At 36.9% G+C, this 18,756-nt stretch overlaps 1 pseudogene; it reads right to left on the bottom strand.

Annotated features, from left to right (window-relative positions):
- Window positions 1-610: 610 nt before the first annotated feature.
- The window catches only part of LOC139887699 (histone acetyltransferase type B catalytic subunit-like), a 70,619-nt pseudogene continuing 52,473 nt past the window's right edge, over window positions 611-18,756 (bottom strand).

Here is an 18,756-nt window from a genome sequence, read left to right on the forward strand (position 1 = left end):
TAGTAGTTTCATTAGACAAAGTGTATGACTTCACAATTGAAGAGCCATCGGACTCATTGCAACACTTAAGGGCTTGTATTGACATTCTGCGTCTACTTGTATTGAAATCAATTCAGTCGTTTAATGGAAGAAAACTTAGCTAAAGGAACCACCATTGCCTAATTTCGCCCACCATCCGATATCATTGAACAAGTGAGAAAAACTCTTAAAATCAACAAGAAACAGTTTCTAAAATGTTGGGAGATTCTAATTTACATAGCTCTTGACCTAATTGATAAGTATATTAAGAATTTCAAGACTGTTGTGTTGGACCTTTTCAGGGTTACGATTAAAGATACAGGTGCAAGTGGGAAACGGGTGATTGACATCCCGATCGAGTTTACTAAGTCGTCATTTGTGATGTTTAAGAAGACACAAGATGGTGATGAATTAAAGGATGATGTAAAAAGTGAGGATGATAAGATCAAAGAAGAGGAGCAGCTACAGAAACTTGTTAATGAAAGCTTTGAAGCTATAAAGTTGGTTGCACAAAAATTCTCTGTTAAGAGCCCTTCAAAGATTATGAAGCTATAATTGTCACTGTAATACGACAATCAGCATTCATAATTTTTCAAGGGCTCTTAACAGAGAATTTTTGTGCAACCAACTTTATAGTTTCAACCCATTCATTAACAAGTGTCTATAGCTGCTCATCTTCTTTGATCTTATCATCCTCACTTTTTTCATCCTCCTTTGATTCATCACCATCTCGTGTCGTCTTCTTAAACATCACAAATGACGATTTAGTAAACTCGGTCGGGATGTCAATCACCCGTTTTCCACTTGCGCCTGTATCTTTACCCGTAGCCCTGATAAGGTCCAACACATCGGTCTTGAAATTCTTAAGATGCTTATCAATGGGGTTAAGAGCTATGTAAATTAGAATCTCCCAGCATATTTTAGAAACTGTTTCTTGTTGATTTTAAGAGTTTTTCTCACTTGTTCAATGATATCGGATGGTGGGCGAAATTGGGTAATGATGGTTCCTTTAGCCAAGTTTTCTTCCATTAAACGACTGAATTGATTTCAATGCAAGTAGACGTGGAATGTCAATACAAGCCCTTACGTGTTGCAATGAGTCCGGTGGCTCTTCAATTGTGAAGTCATACACTTTGTCTAATGAAGCTACTCTCATATTTGAGAGTGCGTCAAGAAGATAGCCTCCGTAACCCTTGTGTTGGTATGGAGGAAATACCAATATCTGTCACTCACAAGTCCAAATAACATTTAAATAAGTGGGATATTACAAGAAAAAAAAATCCAAAAAAATAATTAACCCTATGCCGATCTAAACCCCTATTTTGACCTGTTTCTCAAATCACCCATCTTGCAACCTAACCAGAAATTATGATTGGATACCTATATAGATCAGCAACCCGCCAATATTGCCTCCTCTAAGAAACCGAAAAGAAAAAATTGTGTATGGTTAAAAAAAATGTGTTCTTAACACTTGTCTAAAGGGTATATACCTGACTAAGTTTCATCCTATGGTTGTCAGGGTAGTGAAAGAACCGATAAAGAGCTGCAAAACCAAGCAGGTTTACTGGATTATGCTGATCGCTTTTCTTCTCAACTAAAAGATAGATCTCCCCATTAAGATCAATGACATAAATGGGATTGCTACCTGATACAGAGATGCAACCAACTTAGACTGGATTAAGCTTTAAATCAGTAAGAAAGTTTCCAACGTCATATGATGTATTCAGTAGGTGAAAATGTAAGACCCGAGTATTTTTTCCTTGTAAATATGTGTGAATAAGTTATTCAAGTTGTGGGATTTACGTTGTATATAATTAAAAGACAAAAGAAGCTGAACTGGGCATTTGGCGCGCCGCGCCACTACGGGCTGACAGATTTCCTCTTCTTTTTAAATTAGATATTTCGAGGGCAATTTGGTATAATCACTTAAGGGCCGAATTAAATGCCTTAGATCAGTTTTGGGAGCTTCATTTACTCCATTCTCACCCACCTGATCACTTCCAACTTAATTCTAGAGAGAGAGAGTTAAATTGTAGAGTGAGAGAGCTCAAATCAAAGAAGAAGAAGGTGGTTTCGGATCTAAGTGCGTGTTTTAAAGTTGTTCATCTACTCACTAGCTACGTTTTGATTGTGGTGGTAAGTCCTAAACTCGATTTCCTTAATTTAAAGTGTTTAAGGGTTAGGGTTTGGGCTAGTGATGAACCAAAGACCCATTTTGTTAGTGTTTGGGGGTTTTGGGTGAATTTGGGTTATGTTGACTTAAGGATGACTAACTAGGGTTTTTCAAGTATTAATTGTTGTTAATAAACCTTAATTAGTTAGTAAATAACTAGAACACCTATATTATATGTAAATGGGTGTTGTGTGGGTTAGTGGATGACCCGAAATGGGCGTGTTGACCTTAAATGGGTCAAATGGGTCAAAATGGACCTAAGTGAGTAAATGATTGTGATTAATGCATAAACCTAGTGTTAAAAGGTGTTTTAAGACCTAACTTGGCTAATGATTTGGGTTTTGGCAAAGGATGACCCAATTATGGGGTTAAGTGTCCAAATGGGTCAAAATGACCTAGTAGTTGTAGTGACCCGAACTTTTCCATGTTTATATATATGAATTTGGATTGATATTTACATGATTAAATGTTTCCAACATGTTAAGCAATCAAACTTGTTAAGACTTGATTAATTGAAATATGTTTCATATAGACAATTGACCACCCAAGTTGACCGGCGATTCACGAACGTTAAAACTTGTAAAAACGACATGATGATATATATATGGATATACATATGGTTAACATGAGATTATGATAAGTAAGTATCTCCATAAGTATATTAACAATGAGTTATATACATATAAACAAGACTACTAACTTAAGGATTTCGAAACGAGACATATATGTAACGATTATCGTTGTAACGACATTTAAATGTATATATATCATATTAAGATATATTAATATATCATAATATCATGATAATATAATAATTTAACATCTCATTAGATATAATAAACAATGGGTTAACAATATTAATTGAGATCGTTAACTTAAAGGTTTCAAAACAACACTTACATGTAACGACTAACGATGACTTAACGACTCCGTTAAAATGTATATACATGTAGTGTATTTAGATGTATTAAAATACTTTTGGAAGACTTCAAGACATATATCAAAACACTCATACTTAACGAAAATGGTTACAGTTACTTTCCCATTCTTTTCTTTCATCAAGAATTCTAGTCGTATTCTTACCCGTATTATACACAGCTTCAAAACGTACTTACTATGGGTATATACCAATAGGAACTAGCATGGGATTCCACTCTTGATTATGTCATGTATGACTAATCAATTTTAACTTCTACCATGAGCTAGTCAACTAACTAGAACTCCTTTTAACCCCACTCACCACTCACCAATTAACACTCATCATTCACTCCATTTCACTTCCAAATCTCTTTCTAATTCTCTCTCAACACACCCACACTATTATGAACGTATTTTTCCAGTATTTAATCATCATCTTCATCAAAAATCACTTCAAGAATCAAGCTATAATCATCATAGGAAGAACACTTCAAGAATACTTCAAAAATCCCTTCAAGTTTACTAATTTACTTCCAAGCTTTCTAATCCATTCCAAGTAATCATCTAAGATCAAGAAACCTTTGTTATATACAGTAGGTTATCTTTCTTATTCAAGATAATATTCATATTCAAACTTTGATTCAATTTCTATAACTATAAACTATCTTAATTCGAGCAAAAAATCTTACTTGAACTTGTTTTTGTGTCATGATCCTACTTCAAGAACTTTCAAGCCATCCAAGATCCTTTGAAGCTAGATCATTTCTTGTCACTTCCAGTAGGTTTACCTACTAAACTTGAGGTAGTAATGATGTTCATAACATCATTCGATTCATATATATAAAACTATCTTATTCGAAGGTTTAAACTCGTAATCACTAGAACATAGTTTAGTTAATTCTAAACTTGTTCGCAAACAAAAGTTAATCCTTCTAACTTGACTTTTAAAATTAACTAAACACATGTTCTATATCTATATGATATGCTAACTTAATGATTTAAAACCTGGAAACACGAAAAACACCGTAAAACCGGATTTACGCCGTCGTAGTAACACCGCGGGCTGTTTTGGGTTAGTTAATTAAAAACTATGATAAACTTTGATTTAAAAGTTGTTATTCTGAGAAAATGATTTTTATTATGAACATGAAACTATATCCAAAAATTATGGTTAAACTCAAAGTGGAAGTATGTTTTCTAAAATGGTCATCTAGACGTCGTTCTTTCGACTGAAATGACTACCTTTACAAAAACGACTTGTAACTTATTTTTCCGACTACAAAGCTATACTTTTTCTGTTTAGATTCATAAAATAGAGTTCAATATGAAACCATAGCAATTTGATTCACTTAAAACGGATTTAAAATGAAGAAGTTATGGGTAAAACAAGATTGGATAATTTTTCTCATTTTAGCTACGTGAAAATTTGTAACAAATCTATTCCAACCATAAATTAATCAACTTGTATTGTATATTATGTAATCTTGAGATACCATAGACACGTATACAATGTTTCGACCTATCATGTCGACACATCTATATATATTTCGGAACAACCATAGACACTCTATATGTGAATGTTGGAGTTAGCTATACAGGGTTGAGGTTGATTCCAAAATATATATAGTTTGATTTGTGATCAATACTGAGATACGTATACACTGGGTCGTGGATTGATTCAAGATAATATTTATCGATTTATTTCTGTACATCTAACTGTGGACAATTAGTTGTAGGTTACTGCATTCAAGAAACTTATTTTGTTGTAACATATTTGTATTGTAAACCATTATGTAATGGTCGTGTGTAAACAGGATATTTTAGATTATCATTATTTGATAATCTGCGTAAAGATTTTTAAAACCTTTATCTATGAAATAAAGGTTATGGTTTGTTTTAAAAAATGAATGCAGTCTTTGAAAAACGTCTCATATAGAGGTCAAAACCTCGCAACGAAATCAATTAATATGGAACGTTTTTAATCAATAAGAACGGGACATTTCAGTTGGTATCCGAGCGTTGGTCTTAGAGAACCAGAATTTTGCATTAGTGTGTCTTATCGAGTTTGTTAGGATGCATTAGTGAGTCTGGACTTCGACCGTGTTTACTTGAAAAATGATTGCTTAACAAATTTTGTTGGAAACTATATATTTTTAACATGTGAATATTATGTGATATATTAATCTCTTAACGCGTTTGATATTATGTGATAGATGTCTACCTCTAGAACAAGTCCCATTGACTCACCTAATAATAATGAAGTGTCAAATGTAAATTGGAATGATTCATGGACTGATTCACAAGTTCCCGAAGAGGAACCGGAAGAAGAGTCGGAACTAGAAGAAGAATCGGAACCGGAAGAAGAATCGGAACCGGATGAAGAAAAAGAACCGGTGGGGGAAATAATAAAACGGTTAAGTAAAAGAAAATCCTCAACCAACCGACCAAGGTTAATTATGGTCAATGGTGTTTCCGCCAAGGAAGCAAAATATTGGGAGGATTACCAATTCTCCGATGAATCGGATTCCGACGAGAATTCCGATGATGTTATAGAAATTACCCCAACTGAATTTAAAAAGGCAAAAGAAAATAATAAGGGAAAGGGCATAAAAATAGAGAAATCTAATTCCAACCCCGATGAACTTTATATGTATCGTCAACCCCCGAAGTCCTTAAGTTGTAACAATGACCCGGGAACCTCTAAACCACCAGGTTTTTCTAAACCAATGTGGACAACGACGGCTCGTATTAGGGGAACATCATATATCCCTAGAAACTTGGCAAAACGAACCAAAACCGAAGAAGAAGAAACAAGCGAGCCGGAATAAGATAGTTGTATTCGTGTGGTGTAATATAAGTAATATAGTGTGCTTATGCTTTATGATATATGTAAAAATTGCTTGTATTAATAAGTATTTTTTTTTATGAATCTAACTCTTGTCTATTTTACAGTATAAAAACACAAAATGGATAGACAACCCAATATTTTAAGAGACCTACCCGGAGACATGATTGATGAAATCTTGTCTAGAGTTGGTCAGAATTCTTCGGCACAACTATTTAAGGCGAGATCAGTTTGTAAGACATTCGAAGAACGTTCCAAGAATACCTTGGTTTATAAAAGGCTTTCGTTCGAAAGATGGGGGATATCACATTGGGAAATCCATAAGTTACGATGTGTTTACTTTGACGCATATATTGCGGGGAACCCAAATGCTATTTTACGCAATGGGTTAAGAAATTATTTTGACTCAATATATCCGAATATTGGACTTCGTGATTTAGAAAAAACGGCTAACATGCAACATAAAGAAGCATGTTATGCTTACGGATTAGTAATGTTCGCTTCTCACCAAAGTGAGAACAAGAACATCGGGCTACAACTATTAAACAAAACGTTTCCACAAGTGACGGAGTCGGTAATTGTGGTAAGAAATGAGGTTTTTAGATTGTTACGGGACTGTTGGACATTACGTAACCCTCGTCCCTTTGACGACGTTACTACACGCTGTCTTATCAACGGCCATAACGGTTATGTTCCACAAGACCAAGGATGGGAAGTAGTCCTAGTAAAACCAGAATGCATGACTTGTTTCTGGACGTATGAATTACGTGTCTTTATTGCCTTTGCTGAACGACTTGTGTACTAGCTAGAATTATCTTCACAACTATCTTGTATCAAAGTTATTGTGTGTTATATTTCATGCTTTATGTAAAATAAGCGGTATTGTAAGTTTGTAAAATATTGTATAAAAGTTTGAACGCGAAATATTATTATAATCAGTTTTTCATATAGAATTGTAGTAGTTGAATTGTATATTAGCTACTAAGTATGAACTTAACGGGTAGGTACTACCCGAATTTAAACTTATAAAACGCTAATATGAAGAAAAAGCTTTTATAAATGAGTTCATATTATGCTACGAAATACTATTAACTACTCTTAACATTCTGTATGATTAACTTGTTCCATTTGACTATTTTGAAGGAAATGGCACCAACTACTCGACACACCGTGAATATGAATGAAGAGGAATTCCGTACTTTTCTAGCTTCAAACATAGCCGCAGTACAGGCTGCGCTACATACCAATAATAACCTTGGATCTAGCAGTACAGGAAATCGTGTAGGATGCACCTACAAAGAATTCACTGCCTGCAAACCTTTGGAATTTGATGGAACCGAAGGACCGATCGGATTGAAACGGTGGACCGAGAAGGTCGAATCGGTGTTTGCCATAAGTAAGTGTACTGAAGAGGACAAAGTGAAGTATGCTACGCATACCTTCACAGGTTCTGCGTTAACATGGTGGAATACCTATCTAGAGCAAGTGGGACAAGACGATGCGTACGCACTACCGTGGTCAGCATTCAAGCACTTGATGAACGAGAAGTACCGTCCCAGAACCGAGGTCAATAAGCTCAAGACAGAACTTAGAGGGTTACGAACCCAAGGATTTGATATTACCACGTACGAAAGACGATTCACAGAATTGTGCCTATTGTGTCCGGGAGCGTTCGAAGATGAGGAAGAGAAGATCGACGCGTTTGTGAAAGGATTACCGGAAAGAATCCAAGAAGATATAAGTTCACACGAGCCCGCCTCCATACAACAGGCATGTAGAATGGCTCACAAACTAGTGAACCAGATTGAAGAAAGAATTAAAGAACAGACTGCTGAAGAGGCCAATGTGAAGCAAGTCAAAAGAAAGTGGGAGGAAAACGGTGATAAGAATCACCAATACAACAACAACAGCAATTACAACAATAATCGCAACAATTATCCCAACAATCGCAACATCAATCGCAACTACAACAAACGGCCCAACAACAACAACAACAACAACAGCAACTACAACAATCATCCCAACAACAATAATAACCGCAACAACAACAACAATCAGAAGCAGCTATGCCAAAGGTGTGAAAAGTATCACTCGGGGTTCTGCACCAAATTTTGCAAAAAGTGTAAAAGAAATGGTCATAGCGCGGCGAAGTGTGAGGTCTACGGACCAGGGGTTAATAGAACGAAAGGAACAAATGGTGTCGGAACGAGTAATGGCGGAGCAAGTAGTGTCGGAGCAAGTTATGCCAATGTAGTTTGTTATAAATGTGGAAAACCGGGCCACATTATTAGAAATTGACCGAACCAGGAGAACACGAATGGACAAGGCCGCGGAAGAGTTTTCAATATTAATCCGGCAGAGGCACAGGAAGACCCGGAGCTTGTTACGGGTACGTTTCTTATTGACAATAAATCTGCTTACGTTTTATTTGATTCGGGTGCGGATAGAAGCTATATGAGTAGAGATTTTTGTGCTAAATTAAGTTGTCCATTGACGCCTTTGGATAGTAAATTTTTACTCGAATTAGCAAATGGTAAATTAATTTCAGCAGATAATATATGTCGGAATCGAGAAATTAAACTGGTTAGCGAAACATTTAAGATTGACTTGATACCAGTAGAGTTAGGGAGTTTTGATGTGATAATCGGTATGGACTGGTTGAAAGAAGTGAAAGCAGAGATCGTTTGTTACAAAAATACAATTCGCATTATACGAGAAAAAGGAAAACCCTTAATGGTGTACGGAGAAAAGGGCAACACGAAGCTACATCTTATTAGTAATTTGAAGGCACAAAAACTAATAAGAAAAGGTTGCTATGCTGTTCTAGCACACGTTGAGAAAGTACAAACTGAAGAAAAGAGCATCAATGATGTTCCCGTCGCAAAAGAATTTCCCGATGTATTTCCGAAAGAATTACCGGGATTACCCCCACATCGATCCGTTGAATTTCAAATAGATCTTGTACCAGGAGCTGCACCAATAGCTCGTGCTCCTTACAGACTCGCACCCAGCGAGATGAAAGAACTGCAAAGCCAATTACAAGAACTTTTAGAGCGTGGTTTCATTCGACCAAGCACATCACCGTGGGGAGCTCCTGTTTTGTTTGTCAAGAAGAAAGATGGTACATTCAGGTTGTGTATCGACTACCGAGAGTTGAACAAACTTACCATCAAGAACCGCTACCCACTACCGAGAATCGACGACTTATTTGATCAACTACAAGGCTCGTCTGTTTATTCAAAGATTGACTTACGTTCCGGGTATCATCAAATGCGGGTGAAAGAAGATGATATTCCAAAGACTGCTTTCAGAACACGTTACGGTCATTACGAGTTTATGGTCATGCCGTTTGGTTTAACTAATGCACCAGCTGTGTTCATGGACCTTATGAACCGAGTGTGTGGACCATACCTTGACAAGTTTGTCATTGTTTTCATTGATGACATACTTATTTACTCAAAGAATGACCAAGAACACGGTGAACATTTGAGAAAGGTGTTAGAAGTATTGAGGAAGGAAGAATTGTACGCTAAGTTTTCAAAGTGTGCATTTTGGTTGGAAGAAGTTCAATTCCTCGGTCACATAGTGAACAAAGAAGGTATTAAGGTGGATCCGGCAAAGATAGAAACTGTTGAAAAGTGGGAAACCCCGAAAACTCCGAAACACATACGCCAGTTTTTAGGACTAGCTGGTTACTACAGAAGGTTCATCCAAGACTTTTCCAGAATAGCAAAACCCTTGACTGCATTAACGCATAAAGGGAAGAAATTTGAATGGAATGATGAACAAGAGAAAGCGTTTCAGTTATTGAAGAAAAAGCTAACTACGGCACCTATATTGTCATTGCCTGAAGGGAATGATGATTTTGTGATTTATTGTGACGCATCAAAGCAAGGTCTCGGTTGTGTATTAATGCAACGAACGAAGGTGATTGCTTATGCGTCTAGACAATTGAAGATTCACGAACAAAATTATACGACGCATGATTTGGAATTAGGCGCGGTTGTTTTTGCATTAAAGACTTGGAGGCACTACTTATATGGGGTCAAAAGTATTATATATACCGACCACAAAAGTCTTCAACACATATTTAATCAGAAACAACTGAATATGAGGCAGCGTAGGTGGATTGAATTGTTGAATGATTACGACTTTGAGATTCGTTACCACCCGGGAAAGGCAAATGTGGTAGCCGATGCCTTGAGTAGGAAGGACAGAGAACCCATTCGAGTAAAATCTATGAATATAATGATTCATAATAACCTTACTACTCAAATAAAGGAGGCGCAACAAGGAGTTTTAAAAGAGGGAAATTTAAAGGATGAAATACCCAAGGGATCGGAGAAGCATCTTAATATTCGGGAAGACGGAACCCGGTATAGGGCTGAAAGGATTTGGGTACCAAAATTTGGAGATATGAGAGAAATGGTACTTAGAGAAGCTCATAAAATCAGATACTCAATACATCCTGGAACGGGGAAGATGTACAAGGATCTCAAGAAACATTTTTGGTGGCCGGGTATGAAAGCCGATGTTGCTAAATATGTAGGAGAATGTTTGACGTGTTCTAAGGTCAAAGCTGAGCATCAGAAACCATCAGGTCTACTTCAACAACCCGAAATCCCGGAATGGAAATGGGAAAACATTACCATGGATTTCATCACTAAATTGCCAAGGACTGCAAGTGGTTTTGATACTATTTGGGTAATAGTTGATCGTCTCACCAAATCAGCACACTTCCTGCCAATAAGAGAAGATGACAAGATGGAGAAGCTAGCACGACTGTATTTGAAGGAAGTCGTCTCCAGACATGGAATACCAATCTCTATTATCTCTGATAGGGATGGTAGATTTATTTCAAGATTCTGGCAGACATTACAGCAAGCATTAGGAACTCGTCTAGACATGAGTACTGCCTATCATCCACAAACTGATGGGCAGAGCGAAAGGACGATACAAACGCTTGAAGACATGCTACGAGCATGTGTTATTGATTTCGGAAACAGTTGGGATCGACATCTACCGTTAGCAGAATTTTCCTACAACAACAGCTACCATTCAAGCATTGAGATGGCGCCATTTGAAGCACTTTATGGTAGAAAGTGCAGGTCTCCGATTTGTTGGAGTGAAGTGGGGGATAAACAGATTACGGGTCCAGAGATTATACAAGAAACTACCGAGAAGATCATCCAAATTCAACAACGGTTGAAAACCGCCCAAAGTCGACAAAAGAGCTACGCTGACATTAAAAGAAAAGATATAGAATTTGAAATTGGAGAGATGGTCATGCTTAAAGTTGCACCTTGGAAAGGCGTTGTTCGATTTGGTAAACGAGGGAAATTAAATCCAAGGTATATTGGACCATTCAAGATTATTGATCGTGTCGGACCAGTAGCTTACCGACTTGAGTTACCTCAACAACTAGCGGCTGTACATAACACTTTCCACGTCTCGAATTTGAAGAAATGTTTTGCTAAAGAAGATCTCACTATTCCGTTAGATGAAATCCAAATCAACGAAAAACTTCAATTCATCGAAGAACCCGTCGAAATAATGGATCGTGAGGTTAAAAGACTTAAGCAAAACAAGATACCAATTGTTAAGGTTCGATGGAATGCTCGTAGAGGACCCGAGTTCACCTGGGAGCGTGAAGATCAGATGAAGAAGAAATACCCGCATCTATTTCCAGAAGATTCGTCAACACCTTCAACAGCTTAAAATTTCGGGACGAAATTTATTTAACGGGTAGGTACTGTAGTGACCCGAACTTTTCCATGTTTATATATATTAATTTGGATTGATATTTACATGATTAAATGTTTCCAACATGTTAAGCAATCAAACTTGTTAAGACTTGATTAATTGAAATATGTTTCATATAGACAATTGACCACCCAAGTTGACCGGCGATTCACGAACGTTAAAACTTGTAAAAACGACATGATGATATATATATGGATATACATATGGTTAACATGAGATTATGATAACTAAGTATCTCCATAAGTATATTAACAATAAGTTATATACATATAAACAAGACTACTAACTTAAGGATTTCGAAACGAGACATATATGTAACGATTATCGTTGTAACGACATTTAAATGTATATATATCATATTAAGATATATTAATATATCATAATATCATGATAATATAATAATTTAACATCTCATTAGATATAATAAACAATGGGTTAACAATATTAATTGAGATCGTTAACTTAAAGGTTTCAAAACAACACTTACATGTAACGACTAACGATGACTTAACGACTCCGTTAAAATGTATATACATGTAGTGTATTTAGATGTATTAAAATACTTTTGGAAGACTTCAAGACATATATCAAAACACTCATACTTAACGAAAATGGTTACAGTTACTTTCCCATTCTTTTCTTTCATCAAGAATTCTAGTCGTATTCTTACCCGTATTATACACAGCTTCAAAACGTACTTACTATGGGTATATACCAATAGGAACTAGCATGGGATTCCACTCTTGATTATGTCATGTATGACTAATCAATTTTAACTTCTACCATGAGCTAGTCAACTAACTAGAACTCCTTTTAACCCCACTCACCACTCACCAATTAACACTCATCATTCACTCCATTTCACTTCCAAATCTCTTTCTAATTCTCTCTCAACACACCCACACTATTATGAACGTATTTTTCCAGTAGTTAATCATCATCTTCATCAAAAATCACTTCAAGAATCAAGCTATAATCATCATAGGAAGAACACTTCAAGAATACTTCAAAAATCCCTTCAAGTTTACTAATTTACTTCCAAGCTTTCTAATCGATTCCAAGTAATCATCTAAGATCAAGAAACCTTTGTTATATACAGTAGGTTATCTTTCTTATTCAAGGTAATATTCATATTCAAACTTTGATTCAATTTCTATAACTATAAACTATCTTAATTCGAGCAAAAAATCTTACTTGAACTTGTTTTTGTGTCATGATCCTACTTCAAGAACTTTCAAGCCATCCAAGATCCTTTGAAGCTAGATCATTTCTTGTCACTTCCAGTAGGTTTACCTACTAAACTTGAGGTAGTAATGATGTTCATAACATCATTCGATTCATATATATAAAACTATCTTATTCGAAGGTTTAAACTCGTAATCACTAAAACATAGTTTAGTTAATTCTAAACTTGTTCGCAAACAAAAGTTAATCCTTCTAACTTGACTTTTAAAATTAACTAAACACATGTTCTATATCTATATGATATGCTAACTTAATGATTTAAAACCTGGAAACACGAAAAACACCGTAAAACCGGATTTACGCCGTCGTAGTAACACCGCGGGCTGTTTTGGGTTAGTTAATTAAAAACTATGATAAACTTTGATTTAAAAGTTGTTATTCTGAGAAAATGATTTTTATTATGAACATGAAACTATATCCAAAAATTATGGTTAAACTCAAAGTGGAAGTATGTTTTCTAAAATGGTCATCTAGACGTCGTTCTTTCGACTGAAATGACTACCTTTACAAAAACGACTTGTAACTTATTTTTCCGACTTCAAACCTATACTTTTTCTGTTTAGATTCATAAAATAGAGTTCAATATGAAACCATAGCAATTTGATTCACTTAAAACGGATTTAAAATGAAGAAGTTATGGGTAAAACAAGATTGGATAATTTTTCTCATTTTAGCTACGTGAAAATTTGTAACAAATCTATTCCAACCATAACTTAATCAACTTGTATTGTATATTATGTAATCTTGAGATACCATAGACACGTATACAATGTTTCGACCTATCATGTCGACACATCTATATATATTTCGGAACAACCATAGACACTCTATATGTGAATGTTGGAGTTAGCTATACAGGGTTGAGGTTGATTCCAAAATATATATAGTTTGAGTTGTGATCAATACTGAGATACGTATACACTGGGTCGTGGATTGATTCAAGATAATATTTATCGATTTATTTCTGTACATCTAACTGTGGACAATTAGTTGTAGGTTACTAACGAGGACAGCTGACTTAATAAACTTAAAACATCAAAATATATTAAAAGTGTTGTAAATATATTTTGAACATACTTTGATATATATGTATATATTGTTATAGGTTCGTGAATCAACCAGTGGCCAAGTCTTACTTCTCGACGAAGTAAAAATCTGTGAAAGTGAGTTATAGTCCCACTTTTAAAATCTAATATTTTGGGATGAGAATACATGCAGTTTTATAAATGATTTACAAAATAGACACAAGTACGTGAAACTACATTCTATGGTTGAATTATCGAAATCGAATATGCCCCTTTTTATTAAGTCTGGTAATCTAAGAATTAGGGAACAGACACCCTAATTGACGCGAATCCTAAAGATAGATCTATCGGGCCCAACAAGCCCCATCCAAAGTACCGGATGCTTTAGTACTTCGAAATTTATATCATATCCGAAGGGTGTCCCGGAATGATGGGAATATTCTTATATATGCATCTTGTTAATGTCGGTTACCAGGTGTTCTCCATATGAATGATTTTTATCTCTATGTATGGGATGTGTATTGAAATATGAAATCTTGTGGTCTATTATTATGATTTGATATATATAGGTTAAACCTATAACTCACCAACATTTTTGTTGACGTTTTAAGCATGTTTATTCTCAGGTGATTATTAAGAGCTTCCACTGTCGCATACTTAAATAAGGACGAGATTTGGAGTCCATGCTTGTATGATATTGTGTAAAAACTGCATTCAAGAAACTTATTTTGTTGTAACATATTTGTATTGTAAACCATTATGTAATGGTCGTGTGTAAACAGGATATTTTAGATTATCATTATTTGATAATCTGCGTAAAGATTTTTAAAACCTTTATCTATGAAATAAAGGTTATGGTTTGTTTTAAAAAATGAATGCAGTCTTTGAAAAACGTCTCATATAGAGGTCAAAACCTCGCAACGAAATCAATTAATATGGAACGTTTTTAATCAATAAGAACGGGACATTTCAGTAGTGGTGAGAGTTGTGAGGTTGACCAACTTGAATAGTTGATTGATTATATGTACTTTGTAATAGGTGCGTTACCTTGAAGTTTCAAGCTTGATTTTATTGATTCACCGAAGGCGTAAGGTGAGTGGAATAATTATGCATGTATGTATATAATGTATTTATTTGTGTAGAATGGATGTGGCATTGTCGCGTTGTTAAGACACCACGTTCTATGTAACGAGTAGTATTGTCGTGTTGTTTAAGACACTACTCATTGTTTGATTGACATGTGGTATTGTCGCGTTGTCTAAGACGCCACATTGTCATGGGAGTGGATGTCGCGTTGTTTAAGACACCACTCATCATTTTGATTGGCATGTGGATTCGTCGCGTTGTTCAAGACGCCACATTGTCATGGGGGTGAGTGAGTCGCGTTGTTTAAGACATCACCAGGGGGATTAGTGATTACGCGTCGTTTAAGTAACACTAACGGATGTTATGAACTCCAACGGACTTTCAAGTACCGTTCCCTTGCTCGATTGGTTAACCATGGTTATAAGAATGTTGTGTTAGCATATTTAATTATGAACTATATGCTATTGGTATTGCTAGCTCCTTATGAATTTGCGGTTATTGGTATATGCTTAATGTTTTGCATGGTTGTCGAATTGTTAGCTCGTGTGCGATAATGTGTAAGTGATGCAAGTAAGTAGATTATATATGTATGTGTATAATTATTGCATTCACTAAGCTTTACTTACCCTCTCGTTGTTTACTATTTTTATAGGTTCGGTTGTGGACAAGGGTAAGGGCATTATCATGGAATAGAGATCCTTCTTTGTTGATTAGGGGACGCTTTTTGGAAGTATTAGTTCTTGGAGTTTGACCGAGACTTGGGTAGTTTAATCCCAAATGCCATGCTCGTAGTGTAGTTTGGTACTTAAACTGTTTGGCGGTCGAAACTCAAATTTTGTATTAAACTCGTAAATTGGCCAATGTGGGCCCCATCATGTAAAACTTGTTTTTATGTTTGAATCGTGTTAGTTTTACATATTTGAAAATGTTGGTGAAAGCGTTCGGTCTAATTATGACGGGAAGTAGTCGATCTTTTTCGCGTTTAAAACTTTTTGGACAAACCAGTTTGGCGCGCCGCGCGGCCATCTGGCGCGCCGCGCCATATGCTGAACAGGAAATAATTTTTTTTTATTTCGTATCTTAACGCGGGTTGTTCGTGTTTTGGTTTGGGTTGTTACAAGTGGTATCAGAGCATGGTCTAAGGGATTTAGGCGACTTGAGATAGGTGCCTAGACTTAGACGTTATTGTGTGTACACTTTATGCGGGACTTGTAGGACTTTGGGCCGGATCGGAAATTGTTAGTACTTTGGTTTATGTTAACTAACCTCGTGCTAATTGTTTTGTGATATGTTTTACAATCATCAAGCGAGATAGACGTTGTACTAGCAAGTTAATGCGATGTGCTCGCGTAACAATGATTAGCTACCATTGTTACGGGTGCAAATCATGACGAACAAGCAATGTACGACGATTGTTGAGCAAGATGGAGTAGTGTGGTGTATATGTATATACATACGTGTTATGTCCTTTTGTTTCGCCGTTTAACCTACTTCGTTTTATAGAATGAAGATGAGAAACGGACACGACACCGATAATGGGGGCACGAGTGAGGACCCCGAGTTCACGGCCAAGGTTGAGGCCATCTTTAAACGTCAAAAGGTGGAATATCATGAGGAGATTAAGAAGATGTTTCTAGACTCGATTGACGAGCAATTAGTCAATGTAGTCAAAGAGCAAGTCAAGGCCGTTCTTTATGATGATAATGTGGGATGACGGGACTTTTTCTATAAGAACTTCAAGGATTCTCAACCACCCACTTTTTAGGGCGAAAGAGATCCTCTTAAAAGTGGCCGTTGGATCTCAGATATGGAGGGGGCGTTCCGTACTTGCGAATGTCCTCTCGATAAGAAGACAAGGTACGGGTCTAGCATGTTAAGGGGAGATGCTAAGTTATGGTGGGACGCGAAAATCCATCTTTATGGTGAAGTGCAATGTATGGACTTCACTTGGGACGAATTCAAAGCGGAGTTTTTCGATGAATACCGAACTTCGGCCGATCTTACAAGGCTTAAGGACGAGCTACGTACCTTGAGGCAAGGGTCGATGGATTTGAACACTCTCAAATCCGTGTTTTTGTCCAAGACCCAATTTTGCCCAGAGTATGTCGGGAATGATAAGATGTTGAAAGAAGATTTCTATCGAACCTTGAATGATATTTATCAAGAGAAAATTAGTGTGAACGTGGTGAAAAGCTTCGATGAGTTGTTTAATATGGCTAAAGGTTTTGAAGCACTTGTGTTGAGAAAGAGTAGTTTTACTTTTGTTAAAAGGAAGTTCGAAGCTACTAGTCATTCGAACAAGAAGGGTAAAGGTGCAACCGAGAGCGTCGGTAGTGTGAAGAAGAGTGCTCTGGGGGAATTTCGTTATTCTTGTCATAATTGCGGGCGAAGGGGGCACATGGCCCGTGATTGCACCAACCCACCTTCTACAACCAAATTTACTTGTTTCAATTGTGGTAAAGAAGGGCACAAGAGGCCCGAGTGTCCCGAGTTGCGCAATGATAATGTCAAGCGACTAGAGAAGGCGGCGGGTACGGCTAGGGGTCGTAATTACTTGATGACGAACGAAGAAGTCAAACAATCCAATGAAGTCGTTTCAGGTACCTTCATGGTTAACTCTAATCCGGCGCGGATACTTTTTGATAGTGGTGCTAATTTGTTTTTCGTGTCTCCAAGATTTGTGCCTAAGTTAAATAAACCGCTAGTAAAGTTAAGCCATCCAGAAGAAGTTGAAATAGCGAATGGCAAGACGGCGCTAGTGGTTGATGTGTGTAGAAATTGTAATGTTGTGTTTGGTGCCGAAAGTTTTGAAATTGATCTCATCCCGATGACCTTGGGCGATTTTGATGTTGTCGTTGGTATGGATTGGCTCGATCGTTATAGAGCCGATATTGCATGCCATGATAAGTTTATTCGTGTAAAGACCCCAAGTGGGGGAGAGTTAATTATTCATGGCGATAAGCGAAGGAGACCGGTGCCGATATGCACTTTTGCACGGGCATGTCGTTTCGTTGTTACTGGTGGCATGGCTTTCCTTGCTCATGTTGTTGATACTCGTAATGAGCCACCACCCATTCGTGAAATTCCGGTGATTAATGAATTTGAAGACGTCTTTCCGGACGAGTTACCGGGTGTTCCGGCAGAAAGACAAGTTGAATTTCGCATAGAGTTGGTTCCGGGGGCTACCCCCATTGCTAAAACTCCTTATCGTTTAGCACCGATGGAAATGCAAGAGTTGTTAAATCAAATCCAAGAGTTGCTCGAAAAGGGTTTTATTCGACCGAGTGCTTCGCCGTGGGGCGCTCCGGTATTGTTCGTAAAGAAGAAGGATGGTAGTATGCGGATGTGCATCGATTATCGGGAGTTGAACAAAGTGACGATCAAGAATCGTTATCCTTTGCCTAGGATTGACGATCTGTTTGACCAACTCCAAGGTGCAATGTATTTCTCTAAAATCGACCTACGGTCCGGCTATCACCAAATGCGGGTCCGTGAGGAAGACATCGAGAAAACGGCTTTTCGAACGCGTTATGGGCATTTTGAATTTATGGTGATGCCTTTTGGTCTTACGAATGCACCGGCGGCATTCATGGATCTTATGAACCGAGTGTGCCAACCCATGTTGGACAAGTCGGTAATAGTGTTCATTGACGACATACTAGTCTACTCGAAATGTATGAACG

This window comes from Rutidosis leptorrhynchoides, chromosome 2, assembly GCF_046630445.1.
Source record: "Rutidosis leptorrhynchoides isolate AG116_Rl617_1_P2 chromosome 2, CSIRO_AGI_Rlap_v1, whole genome shotgun sequence".
NCBI classification, from domain to species: domain Eukaryota; kingdom Viridiplantae; phylum Streptophyta; class Magnoliopsida; order Asterales; family Asteraceae; genus Rutidosis; species Rutidosis leptorrhynchoides.